Here is a 15122-nt window from a genome sequence, read left to right on the forward strand (position 1 = left end):
AAAAAAAAAAATAAATACCACATTTGATAGGATTGTATCAGGGTTTGTTAAAATAACACACAAATTTAAATACGATTATTGGAAAGTAATTTTTTTAAATAAATCTTTTTTACCTGACACGTGTGAAATACAGTTTTAAAATTTCGCTTTTCCCTCATACTATAAAGCGTAGCGTGCACCGCTTACCACATCGAAAATCCTGGCTTAAGTCCCCGTCAAAGCAACATCAAAAATTTATATACAAGTTTTCTCAATTCCCCTCGGCAATGATTTCGAGACTATTTCTGCCATGGCAAGTTTCTCAATGAAAATTAATCTGCCTTGCAAATGTCCTTCTGAGTCGGTGTAAAACATGGAGGACCAGTCCTCCAATTTGTAGGAAAAATTAAAAGGGGGAACTACGCAAATTGGACGAAAATCTGGGCCAAAATTCTGTACGGAGTTACATTGTGGCTTATATATATATATAGAAAAATTGATGTAGTGGTTATCTAAAGCAAAATTTAGACACGGAAATTTACTCCAGTTTACTTTGTTCGCATACATATTTATCCCCCAGAGGAAGGATTAGTGTAAAATCAGGGGGGAGAGGAATCGGAAGAGGAAGATTCAGAGGAAAATGAAGGTAAAAAGAAGTAAAAGAAGACTTAGAGAGTTAGGTAGATATGGTGCACAAAAAAGGGGAAGGAAATAGAAGGAAGAGAAATTTTTTCGAACATAAGAAAGTACATTTCAAGGCAGAGCAACGTCAGCCGGGTCTCCTAGTTCACAAAAAAAAAATATTAACATAATAAAATATTCATTTTTTTAATGGAAATTCACTGTTTTCTAAGAGGGACCTCCGGAGGGACGCAACAAACTAAATGGACCTGTTATACCTGTCAGAAGCTTTTGATACGGTCAACCATGGTACGTTACTGCAAGACCTGGAAGTGTCTCTCCTTCTACCAAGTCTCAAAAGGTTGACCACAAATTATCTGCAATTCAGAAACGTAAAATCCAAACCAAGAAGAATTAAACAAGGGGTGCCACAGGGTGGTGTCGTATCCCCAATTCTGTTTAACTTCTACATATCAAAGCTACCTTCACCACCAGAAAGAGTCACTATCGTTTCCTACGCCGATGACTGCACAATAATGGCCACAGGCCCAGGCCCACAGATTGATGAGTTTTGTAACAAAACAAACAGCTATCTCCGTGATCTCTCCAGTTTCTTCGCCTCGCGAAACCTGACATTGTCACCGACCAAATCATCGTCGACCTTATTTACAACATTAGGGAGAGAAATGAAATTCTAATCAAACAGTTTCTGTTGAATACCCAGAAAACTGGGCATCCATACAGACATCTGATTGATGAGGCTATACCCGCCCAGGGGATTAAGGGGTCATCTCCGTAAGCATTGTGAGGAAATATGGCACCTGAGAACACAGCCGTATGAAGCACAAGCAGTTCCTTAGTGATATCCACAAACAGGCGTCGGACCTCTATGCCAGGAATTGCCCGGCAAATCCGGCACTCAAAGAAAAATACCCAGAACTAGCAGAGGAGGAACGCACTCTCCCTAGGGAAACGCGTGCCACTCTAGCTAAACTTCGATCTGAATACTGTAACAGGTTAAACTCTTACCAATCCAGAATCAACCCCGACATACAAAATGTATGTCCTGCTTGCAATGTCTCCCCATATAACACCCACCATCTCTTCAATTGTAATGTGGAACCTGCGCCTCTAACACCCCTCTTATTATGGTCCACCCTTGTTGAAACAGCAAGTTTCCTTGGACTCCCGTTAGAGGGCATTGATGATAATTTGTGATCGGTCGCACCTATTGGAGCTATATATAGTTATATCCCATACAACCGATCGTTCAGATAGAAAAATTTTTTGGCCATTTCTCCCTTAATTTAGAAAGATAAACGTGAAACTCGGTGATATATATTTTAATATATCATAGAAGATTTTCTGAAAAAATCACTTTGATCGGGGCTATATAGAGTATATATCCCATACAACCGATCGTTCAGATAGAAGGATTTTTGGCCATTTCTCCCTTAGTTTCCGATATAAAAACGTGAAACTTGGTGATATATGTTCTAATATATCATAGAAGATTTCCTGTAAAAATCATTTCGATCGGAGCTATATATAATATACATATATCCCATACAACCGATCGTTCAGATAAGGGGGTTTTTTGCCATTTTTATACCTTTCATGAAAATGAAATGGTATATTAATTTCGTCACGAAACCGAAAATTGTAAGTCCTTAAAGGAAAATAGATAGACCCACCATTAAGTATACCGAAATAATCAGGTTGAAGAGCTGAGTTGATTTAGCCATGTCCGTCTGTCCGTCTGTCTGTTTGTATGCAAACTAGTCCCTCAATTTTTGAGATATCTTGATAAAATTTGGTGAGCGGGTGTATTTGGGTGTCCGATTAGACATTTGTCGGAACCGACCGGATCGGACCACTATAGCATATATCCTCCATACAACCGATTTTTCAGAAAAAGAGGATTTTTGTAATATCTTACCCAATTTAACAGATTGAAGCTTCAACCTTCACCATATAGTTTCGTATATTGCACATATTGTTGCCTGAAAAAATTGATGAGATCGGTCGTATATATAGTATATATCCCCCACAACCGATTGTTCAGATAAGGAACTTTTCGTAATTACTGCCCCATTTTAAGAGCTAGAGGCTTCAAATTTCAACGAATGCTTAGGTATATAGCATATATTGTTGTCTGAAAAAATCATAAAGAGAGGTGGTATATATAGTATATATATGGTGGTATATATAGTATATATATATAGTATATATATATATATATATATTCGCAAGTTTTAGCCCCATTTTAACAGCTAGAAGCTTAAAACTTCACCGAATACTTACGTATACAGCATATATTGTTGTCTGAAAAAATCATAGAGATCGGTTGTATATATAGTATATATCTCATACAACCGATTGTTCAGATAAGAAACTTTTCGCAATTTCTACCCCATTTTAACAGCTATAAGCTTCAAATTTCACCGATTGTTTACGTATATAGCATATATTGTTGTCTGAAAAAATCATAGAGATCGGTTGTATATATAGTATATATCTCATACAACCGATTGTTCAGATAAGAAACTTTTCGCAATTTCTACCCCATTTTAACAGCTATAAGCTTCAAATTTCACCGATTGCTTACGTATATAGCATATATTGTTGTCTGAAAAAATCATAGAGATCGGTTGTATATATAGTATATATCTCATACAACCGACTGTTCAGATAAGAAACTTTTCGCAATTTCTACCCCATTTTAACAGCTAGAAGCTTCAAATTTCACCAAATGCTTAAGTATATAGCATATATTGTTGTCTGAAAAATCATAGAGATCGGTTGTATATATAGTATATATCTCATACAACCGATTGTTCAGATAAGAAACTTTGAGCAATTTCTGCCCCGTTTTAACAGCTAGAAGCTTCAAATTTCACAAAATGCTTACGTATATAGCATATATTGTTGTCTGAAAAAATCATAGAGATCGGTGGTATATATTATATACTTCGTATAAACTCTCATTTTTGCCCCCTTTTTACGGCTAGAAGCTTCAAAATTCATCAAATTTCATCAAATAGTTACGTTTACGTCATATATTTTTGAAATACGTGATTCTTAGTCATAGTTTTTACATGCAGACCACAAAAAACGTGAAGCTTTGCATCCTCACACAGATTACCTACCTATTTTTTATTTTATATTTATCTTAAAAATCGTTTAGATATGTTCAAATTTCACTAAATGCTTACGTGTATAGCATATATTGTTGTCTGAGAAAATCATAGATACCAGTGGTATATATAGTATATATCCCATACAACCGATTGTTCAGATAAGAAACTTTGCGCAATTTCTTCCCCATTTTAACAGCTAGAAGCTTCAACTTTCACCAAATGCTTACGTGTATAGCATATATTGTTGTCTGAGAAAATCATAGATACCGGTGGTATATATAGTATATATCCCATACAACCGATTGTTCAGATAAGAAACTTTGCGCAATTTCTTCCCCATTTTAACAGCTAGAAGCTTCAAATTTCACCAAATGCTTACGTGTATAGCATATATTGTTGTCTAAAAAAATCATAGAGATCGGTGGTATATATATTATATACCCCATATAAACTCAATTTTTGCCCCCTTTTTACGGCTAGAAGCTTCAAAATTCATCAAATTTCATCAAATAGTTACGTTTACGTCATATATTGTTGAAATACATGATTCGCAGTCATAGTTTTTACACCCAGACCACAAAAAAACCAGAAACTTTGCATCCTCACACAAAGTACCTACCTGTTTTTTATTTTATATTTATCTTAAAAATCGTTAAGGTATGCAGATCTGTTCACTATATATTTCTTATCTTATACATCCGATTATTCGGAGATTACGAACGGGATAAGATTATTGTTCAGCCCCATTCATGAAAGGTATGAAGTCTTCGGCACAGCCGAAGACAGTCCCGTTCTTACTTGTTTATTTTATATTTATCTTAAAAATCGTTTAGGTATATACATTTGTTCACTATATATTTCTTATCTTATGCATCCGATTATTTGGAGATTACGAACGGGATAAGATTATTGTTAAGCCCCATTCACACACAGCCAAGATCCCGCATTCCGGAATTATTGTATTTGTAATCGAATTTAAAAAAAGTTTGATGACGTAGCGCTTTTGAAATTTTTCGATTTATTACATTTCTCTCATATTCCGCTACCAGTGTTCGGAGTATTTTATTTAAAATTGTTATCTGAGTAAGCGACTACGCCGAAGTAAAAATTAAATTTTCGGAGTATATTTTGGGAGCAGCATTAAAAGCAAAAACAATGTCAGCCCAGAAATCAAACGGAGAATAACTCTTGCCAACAAGTTCTTCTTTAGGCAGTTGAAAAGTAAAGTTCTCTGTCGACGAACAAAATTCTCGTCCACAAGTCACTCCTTATACATGTTCTGATGTATGGCTCGGGAAATCATGGAAGGTGTCAAAAGAAGATGAGATGGCTCTTGGAGTATTCGAGAGAAAAGTTCTCCGGAAGATTTATAGTCCTATCCGTGATGTCGACGGCGAGCATCGAAGGATGTATAATGATGAGCTATATGAGCTTTTCGCAGATATGACGATAGTACAGCGAATAAAAACAGAAAGCTTCGCTGGCTAGGTCATGTTATGCAGATGAACGAATACGCTCCGGCAGTGAAGACTTTCACTGAGTTGGGAGAGACAGTTGGAGGAAGATTTGACCTCGATTGGTGCAACTGTTATCGCAAAACAGGGTTAGCTGATCTCACTGACTCAATGTACTTCATTTTTAAATAAAACTTTAGAAGTGCTGTTTGTTGAATTTTGGCTGGATTTACAGATCGCGTCCGGGCACATTTTTTGATAACATTTTACGCCTTTTATTCTCATTCAGTACGAAAAAAGTACAAAAAATGTGAGTAAAATGTGAACAAACATGTATTAAGATTCGAAAAATGAATTCAACCACTTTTCATACGTATGCAATAAAAACTGCAACCAAGAGATATTAGGTAGTAATAATACTTAGTTTTCACCTCGACTCAAATAAACCTTTGAGATGAAAAATGAAGTAGGAGGTATTAGCGGAGCAAAATACTCCAATTGGAATAAAGGCTGAACACTACGTCAGCAATAAAACATGTTGTCAAAAGCGTGACGTCATGCCCAGGAAATTTATTTCACACTATGATTTTTTTGCTCTCTCATTTTTTAATGCGGGATCTAATTATTGGTTCATGAGAAAGCAGTATAAAAATATGATATTTTAACATTCCAATAACAATTCGCTATCAGCTAAATATTATTTAGTGTTCGCAACATATCACAAACATGTCCATTAACGTGGGTCGATTTGTATGGACGAATGTTAACCGATATCGCGCCATCGATTTTTCGATAGGATTTGGGCTAAAAAAAAAAAGTTCCACTATGCATACCCAAAAAATAATTTTCGAGCCTGCGAAATTTTATTTTTTTAACTTTTCTTCGACTATGATTTTTAAGGTTATTTCATGACCTACTAAAAAATTTTCATATGTATACCCTGTCCGACCCAAAAATGTCCGCTAAAAATGTTGCCGATAACAGTTTTTTGAAAATTTTACAATCAAATGAAAATTTTTTTAGTAGGTCATGAAAAAACCCTTAAAAACCAAAGTCGAAAAAAAGTAAAAAAAAACATGAAATTTCGCTGGCTCGAAAATTATTTTTTATGCGTAGTGGAACTTGTTTTCCTGGGCCCAATTCCTTTCGAAAAATCGATGGCGAGATATCGGTTAATAAATCGTCCCAGTCTAATGTCCATATTATGTATGTGAGAGCACAAAGCTGGGTATATAAAGTTCGACTGAACTTTTTCTAAAAAGTCCATCACCTCAAGAAATGAAAATGAAATGGTATATTAATTTCGTCACGAAACCCAAAATTGTAAGTCCTTAAAGGAAAATAGATAGACCCACCATTAAGTATACCGAAATAATCAGGTTGAAGAGCTGAGTTGATTTAGCCATGTCCGTCTGTCTGTCTGTCCGTCTGTCTGATTGTATGCAAACTAGTCCCTCAATTTTTGAGATATCTTGATAAAATTTGGTGAGCGGGTGTATTTGGGTGTCCGATTAGACATTTGTCGGAACCCGCCGGATCGGACCACCATAGCATATATCCTCCATACAACCGATTTTTCAGAAAAAGAGGATTTTTGTAATATCTTACTCAATTTAACAGACTGAAGCTTCAAACTTCACCATATAATTTCGTATATTGCACATAAAAAATTGCCTGAAAAAATTGATGAGATCGGCCGTATATATAGTATATATACCCTACAACCAATTGTTCAGATAAGAAACTTTTCGTAATTGCTGCCCTATTTTAAGAGCTAGAGGCTTCAAATTTCAATGAATGCTTACGTATATAGCATATATTGTTGTCTGAAAAAATCATAAAGATCGGTGGTATATATAGTATATATATGGTGGTATATATAGTATATATATATATATTCGCAATTTTAGAACCCATTTTAACAGCTAGAAGCTTCAAATTTCACCAAATGCTTACGTATGTGACATATACTGTTGTCTGAAAAAATCATAGAGATCGGTTGTATATATAGTATATATCTCATACAACCGATTGTTCAGATAAGAAACTTTTCGCAATTTCTACCCCATTTTAAAAGCTATAAGCTTCAACTTTCACCGATTGCTTACGTATATAGTATATATTGTTGTGTCAAAAAATCATAGAGATCGGTGATATATATAATATATATATGATGGTATATATAGTATATATATATTTTTTTTTGCGATTTCGGCCCCATTTTAACAGCTATAAGCTTCAAATTTCACCAAATTCTTACGTGTATAGTATATATTGTTGTCTGAAAAAATCATTGAGATCGGTGGTATATATAGTATAAATCTCATACAACCGATTGTTCAGATAAGAAACTTTTCGCAATTTCTGCCCCATTTTAACAGCTACAAGCTTCAAATTTCACCAAATGCTTACGTATGTAGCATATATTTTTGTCTGAAAAAATCATGGAGATCGGTGGTATATATATTATATACTTCATATAAACTCTCATTTTCGCCCCTTTTTTACGGATAGAAGCTTCAAAATTCATCAAATTTCATCAAATAGTTACGTTTACGTCATATATTTTTGAAATACGTGATTCGTAGTCATAGTTTTTACATTCCGACCACAAAAAACGTGAAGCTTTGCATCCTCACACAAAGTACCTACCTATTTTTATACCTTTCATGAAAATGAAATGGTATATTAATTTCGTGACGAAACCCAAAATTGTAAGTCCTTAAAGGAAAATAGATAAACCCACCATTAAGTATACCGAAATAATCAGGTTGAAGAGCTGAGTTGATTTAGCCATGTCCGTCTGTCTGTCTGCCCGTCTGTCTGTTTGTATGCAAACTAGTCCCTCAATTTTTGAGACATCTTGATAAAATTTGGTGAGCGGGTGTATTTCGTTGTCCGATTAGACATTTGTCGGAACCGGCCAGATCGGACCACTATAGCATATATCCTCCATACAACCGATTTTTCAGAAAAAGAGGATTTTTGTAATATCTTACTCAATTTAACAGATAGAAGCTTCAAACTTCCCCATATAATTTCGTATATTGCACATATTGTTGCCTGAAAAAATTGATGAGATCGGTCGTATATAGAGTATATATCCCCCCCAAAAGATTGTTCAGATAAGAAACTTTTCGTAATTGCTGCCCTATTTTAAGAGCTAGAGACTTCAAATTTCAACGAATGTTTACGTATATAGCATATATTGTTGTCTGAAAAAATCATACAGATCGGTGGTATATATAGTATATATATGGTAGTATATATAGTATATACTAGCAGACCCGGCAGGCGTTGTTCTGCCCTAAATTTGGCCTATCTGCATACATTTTAATAAGCTTTTTCCGTCTAACTCTGCCCTACCCCTCTACACTTTTTCCTAATCTTTTTATTCTCTCCTCCCCCGTCTCTTTCGCTTCATCTCCATCTTCGTCTCATTCTATCTCTTTCTCAGTCTCCTTCTCCCTTTTCTCTTCTCTAAAGTTTTTCTCCTTCTTCTTCATCTCTTATTGCCAGTCCCAGTGGGTGGTATGTATTTTGTTCCAGTCCCATTTCGAGTCTCAGTCCCAGTCCCACTCCGAGTCTCAGCCTCAGTCCCAGTCCTAGTCCTAATCCCAGTCCCAGTTCGTCTCTGGTATACTTCCCGGAAGAAAGCATCGTAAATACTAATATAGGCAAATTTATATACCAAATTTCGAATAGGACGTATGTAAATAGGTATGTGGGTATTATTAATTCATGTCTTTATTTCGGCTTCGAATGCATATTTATCAGTTTTGCCAGGTTGATGCGACTAAATCGAATATCACAATGAAAATTACTTGAAAGCTCTCAGCAACAGCTTTCATTTGATATCCACAATACACACACATTCTGGGGGTATCCGGGTCCATGTTTTGGCCTTTATCTCGAGACCCTAGTCACTCAGCGGTGTAAAACTTACTCTGTATTATAGCACACATCAACAGCTTCAATTTGATACCCATAATATAAAAACACATTCTAGGTGTATCCGGGTCCATGTTTTGGCCTATATCTCGAGACCGTAGTCACCCAGCGGTGTAAAACTTACTCTGTACTAAAGCATACATCAACAGCTTCAATTTGATACCCATAATGTAAAAACACATTCTATGTGTATCCGGGTCCACGTTTTGGGCTATATCTCGAGACCCTAGCCTCCCAGTCGTATGAAAATTATCCTGTACTCTAGCAATCATCAACAGCTTTCAATTGATATCCATATTGTATAAACACATTCTAGAGGTACCCGGGTCCACGTTTTGGGCTATATCTCGAGACCCTAGCTTCCCAGTTGTATGAAAATTATCCTGTACTGTAACACTCATCAACAGCTTTCATTTGATATCCATATTGTATAAACACATTCTAGGGGTACCCGGGTCCACATTTTGGCCTATATCTCGAGACTCTTGTCACCCAGGGGTATGCAAATTATCCTGTACTGTAGCACTCATCAACAGCTTTCAATTGATATCCATATTGTATAAACACATTCTAGGGGTACCCGGCTCCACGTTTTGGGCTATATCTCGAGACCCTAGCTTCCCAGTTGTATGAAAATTATCCTGTACTATAACACTCATCAACAGCTTTCAGTTGATATCCATATTGTATAAACACATTCTAGGGGTACCCGGGTCCACGTTTTGGCCTATATCTCGAGACCCTAGTCACCCAGGGGTATGAAAATTATCCTGTGTTATAGCACTCACCAACAGCTTTCATTTGATATCCATATTGTATAAACACATTCTAGGGGTACCCGGGTCCATGTTTTGGCCTATATCTCGAGACCCTAGTCACCCAGGGGTATGCAAATTATCCTGTACTGTAGCACTCACCAACAGCTTTCATTTGATATCCATATTGTATAAACCCATTCTAGGGGTACCCGGGTCCACGTTTTGATCTCAAGACCCTAGGCACGTAGTGAAAAAAGGTAGACGTTGGCCGATTCTCAGACCTACCCAATATGCTCACAAAATTTCATGAGAATCGGTTCAGCCGTTTCGGAGGAGTTAAGCCTCTAAAACCGTGACAGAAGAATTTTATATTTGTATGGGAAATAGAAATATGCTGTTTTGAGTATTTTCCCGGCAAGTATTCGAATTTTTCTCACCTTTTAAACCTTCCCTAGACCTCCACGAATAATTCAAGACCAAGATAAGATAAATCCGTTCAGCCGTTCTCGAGTTTTAGCGAGACTAACGAACAGCAATTCATTTTTATATATTACTAGAAGACCCGGCAGACGTTGTCCTGCCCTAAATTTGGCCAATCTGCATACATTTTAATAAGCTTTTTCCGTCTGACCACATTTTGGCTTATATCCCGAGACCATAGTCACCCAGGGGTATGAAAATTACCCTCTAATAAAGCACTCATCAACAGCTTACATTTGATATCCACATTTTATAAACACGTTTTAGGGGTACCCGGGTCTTCGTTTTCGCCTATATCTCGAGACCCTAGTCACCCAGGGGTATGAAAATTACCCTCTACTAAAGCTCTCATCAACAGCTTTCATTCGATATCAATATTCTATAAACACATTCTAGGTGTACCCGGGTCCACTTTTTGGCATATAGCTCGAAACCCTAGTCACCCAAGGGTATGAAAATTACCCTCTACTAAAGCACTCATCAACAGCTTTAATCTGATATCAATATTCTATAAACAGATTCTAGGGGTACCCGGGTCCACTTTTTGGCCTATATCTCGAGACCCTAGTCACCCAGGGATATGAAAATTACCCTCTAATAAAGCACTCATCAACAGCTTTCATTTGATATCCATATTCTAGGGGTACCGGGGTCCACGTTTTGGCCTATATCTCGAGACCCTAGTTACCCAGGGGTATGAGAATTACCCTCTACTAAAGCACTCATCAACAGCTTTAATCTGATATCAATATTCTATAAACAGATTCTAGGGGTACCCGGGTCCACTCTTTGGCCTATAGGCCGAGACCCTAGTCACCCAGGGGTATGAAAATTACCCCCTACTAAAGCACTCGTCAACAGCTTTCATCTGATAGCCATATTCTATACACACATTCTAGGGGTACCCAGGTCCACGTTTTGGCCTATATCTCGCACCCGAGTCACCCAGGGGTATGAAAATTACCCTCTACTAAAGCACTAATCAAGAGATTTCATTTGATATGCATATTCTAGGGGTACCCGGGTCCACGTTTTGGCCTATATCTCGGGATCCTAGTCACCCAGGGGTATGAAAATTACCCCCTACTAAAGCACTCACCAACAGCTTTTATTTGATATCAATATTCTATAAACACACCCTATTGGTACCCGGGTCCACGTTTTGGCCTATATCTCGAGACCCTAGTCACCCAGGGGTATGAAAATTACCCTCTACTAAAGCACTCATCAATAGCTTTTATTTGATATCCATATTCTATAAACACACCCTAGGGGTACCCGGGTCCACGTTTTGGCCTATATCTATATCTATATAAATTACCCTCTACTAAAGCACTCAGCAGCAGCTTTCATATGATATCCATATTCTATAAACACACTCTAGGGGTATCCGGGTCCACGTTTCGGCCTATATCTCGAGGAAATATGCTGTTTTGAGTATTTTCCCGGCAAGTATTCGAATTTTTCTCACCTTTTAAACCTTCCCTAGACCTCCACGAATAATTCAAGACCAAGATAAGATAAATCCGTTCAGCCGTTCTCGAGTTTTAGCGAGACTAACGAACGGCAATTCATTTTTATATATATAGATATATAGATATATATATATAATATATATAGTATATATATATATTTTCGCAATTTTAGCACCATTTTAACAGCTAGAAGCTTCACATTTCACCGAATGCTTACGTATATGGCATACATATATTGTTGTCTGAAAAAATCATAGAGATCGGTTGTATATATAGTATATATCTCATACAACCGATTGTTCAGATAAGAAACTTTGGGCAATTTCTACCCCATTTTAACAGCTATAAGCTTCAAATTTCACCAATTGCTTACGTATATAGTATATATTGTTGTGTCAAAAAATCATAGAGATCGGTGATATATATAATATATATATGATGGTATATATAGAGTATATATATAATTTTTTTTGCGATTTCGGCCCCATTTTAACAGCTATAAGCTTCAAATTGCACCAAATGCTTACGTGTATAGCATATATTGATGTCTGAAAAAATCATTGAGATCGGTGGTATACATAGTATATATCTCATACGACCGATTGTTCAGATAAGAAAATTTGCGCAATTTCTGCCCCATTTTATCAGCTAGAAGCTTCAAATTTCACCAAATTCTTACGTGTATAGTATATATTGTTGTCTGAAGAAATCATAGAGATCGGTGGTGCATATATTATATACCCCATATAAACTGTATTTTTTTGCCCCTTTTTTACGGCTAGAAGCTTCAAAATTCATAAAATTTCATCAAATAGTTACGTTTACGTCATATATTGTTGAAATACGTGATTCGTAGTCACAGTTTTTACACGCAGACCATAAAAAACCTGAAACTTTGCATCCTCACACAAAGTACCTACCTCTTTTTATACCTTTCATGAAAATGAAATGGTATATTAATTTTTATTTTATATTTATCTTAAAAATCGTTTAGGTATGTAGATCTGTTCACTATATATTTCTTATCTTATACATCCGATTATTCGGAGATTACGAATGGGATAAGATTATTGTTAAGCCCCATTCATGAAAGGTATGAAGTCTTCGGCACAGCCGAAGACAGTCCCGTCCTTACTTGTTATTTTTATTTTCTTTTTCTCTGTTTTTTTGGTTTCAATAACAATTATAAGTGCGCATACGATTCAAGTAATAGATATCTTCGATTGAGGTGACCGAATAAAACCGTGTCAGAAAAGCTACCCAAATAAACGTTGGTGGCAGTTGGGATAGCACTTTCAAGCTTTTCTTGATTTTATAATGCAACTTGAATAATGGAATGAATTGCTTTTAGTATACTTTACTCTATTGACTTCTACCGAATCGCCATGCGGTCCTGTACAGCTTGCGCCTAAGGTATTGGAGGAAACGTTTTTTGGAAAGTTTCTTGCCAACTATCACTTTGACCTCGAGATGGCTGCAGAGCGATGGGAAAGCGTTTAATTTCAAATAGAAGAAAGTTTCACAAAGCTAAATAGAAATATGCTAAATTTCAAATAAAACTAATTTGCAAATTAATCCAAGAGAGTACATTCTGTTTTTTTTTATTTTGGTTTAATTTAATTTGAAAGTTGCTGTGGATAATTCATGGCAACTTGAAACACTTTAACGATATGCGTCAAAATTCAGTATTAAACAGCAAGCAAATAAAAAGTAAAATGCAGTTGAAAAGCGGGTCAGTCCAAATGAAATCAACCAGGGTCTACACCCCACCTCCTCACAATTGCATGCAAGTGTTTTAACAGTATCTAGGGACAAATATAACAACCCTTATTTTTCAGTTTAGCCAAAATCCCTTTAGTTATTTTTTTTTTATGAATTTTCCGTTTTTAGTCGATTTGCGACTTTTTATATTTGGCGACGAAAGGTACTTTTCAGCGAAAAGCCTGTTATGGACTTATTTTTTAATTAAATGCTGTCAAACTTAGAGTTCTAACTTGAAATTTCACCAGCATTCTGAAAATGAGGTTAAAGATAACATAGGTCTTTTTTTTAATAATTTGGGAAAAATTTAAACAACGTGATATCAGGACGAACAAGGCGACAGCTATTTCGATTATACCTTGTAAATCTCTTCAAAGCCTTTTCTCCTGGGAGTGCGATTTGAACCCGCACTATTACGATGGTTGAAGTGTCACAAACGCATTCAGCCACGTCATACCTTAGTTGTTGTAAAGTTTTTCCCAATTGCCTTCTTTGCATATTTACACACTACATACTTCGTATGTAATTATGTGTTAAAGTTATGCTCGTTGGTAAGGCGGTTTTCAAAGAAACTTGGTACTGTTGCTGTTTTTGTTATATTTATAGAACTACAACGAATTAACCAAATGTCTATTTATTTTGTATACAGTGGAGCAACATTACAAAACTTGCCTTCACGAAACACATCAAAGAAAAAATGTATAGATTATTTAAACAAAAACTGCCCAGAAGAAAATGTTTAATATTGTTTTATAGACCTCAAAACGTTTCATATTATTATTTAATTTGATTCTTTACTTAATATTTACTATTTTACTTTAACATAGCATATAAAATTATGTTTTTAGAAATTTAAAAACCGTTTTTACTTACTTTTACGTCATCCCACCATTGCAAAAATGTTGTATGGCTTATCTAATCCATTATTTTGCATGTATTTCATTTGACCATTACAAAAAAATAAAAAATAAAAAATTTACTTCGACTTATTAAAAGGCCTTGAAAGGGCACTCACAGGTGCAACATTAATATGGGCAATTAACTCCTGTCTACAATCTAAATAAAAGTCCTTATGTCATTATTTCTCTTAAAATTATTGGTTTACGAGATATTAGACAATAAAGACATATACAATTTTTTTGTAAACCATTATTTGGCTTTAAGTACATTTATTTCTTGTGGATGGAAACCTCATACGTTTTTGCAATACCTATGTACAATCTACGAGACAATGGGAAAAGGGGAAATAAGAATTGGAGAAAAAGAGAAGATGCTTCGTTAAATTTTGGGATAACTGATTTTGCGCTATTTGAATGAACCACTTATAGGTGTTTGCTTCTTTACATACATACATGCGTATGTATGTATGTTGGTATTCGAACGCGCACTTATTCATTGTTTCGAGAAAGAAAATCAATTGCTATTGAACTACAGAATTGTACGCGTTGAAAGTTGGCTACAAGGACGATCACTTCAAATATATGTGTTATGCGCCGCTTGCTG

The sequence above is a fragment of the Eurosta solidaginis genome, chromosome 1 (genome assembly GCF_040869045.1).
Source record: "Eurosta solidaginis isolate ZX-2024a chromosome 1, ASM4086904v1, whole genome shotgun sequence".
NCBI classification, from domain to species: domain Eukaryota; kingdom Metazoa; phylum Arthropoda; class Insecta; order Diptera; family Tephritidae; genus Eurosta; species Eurosta solidaginis.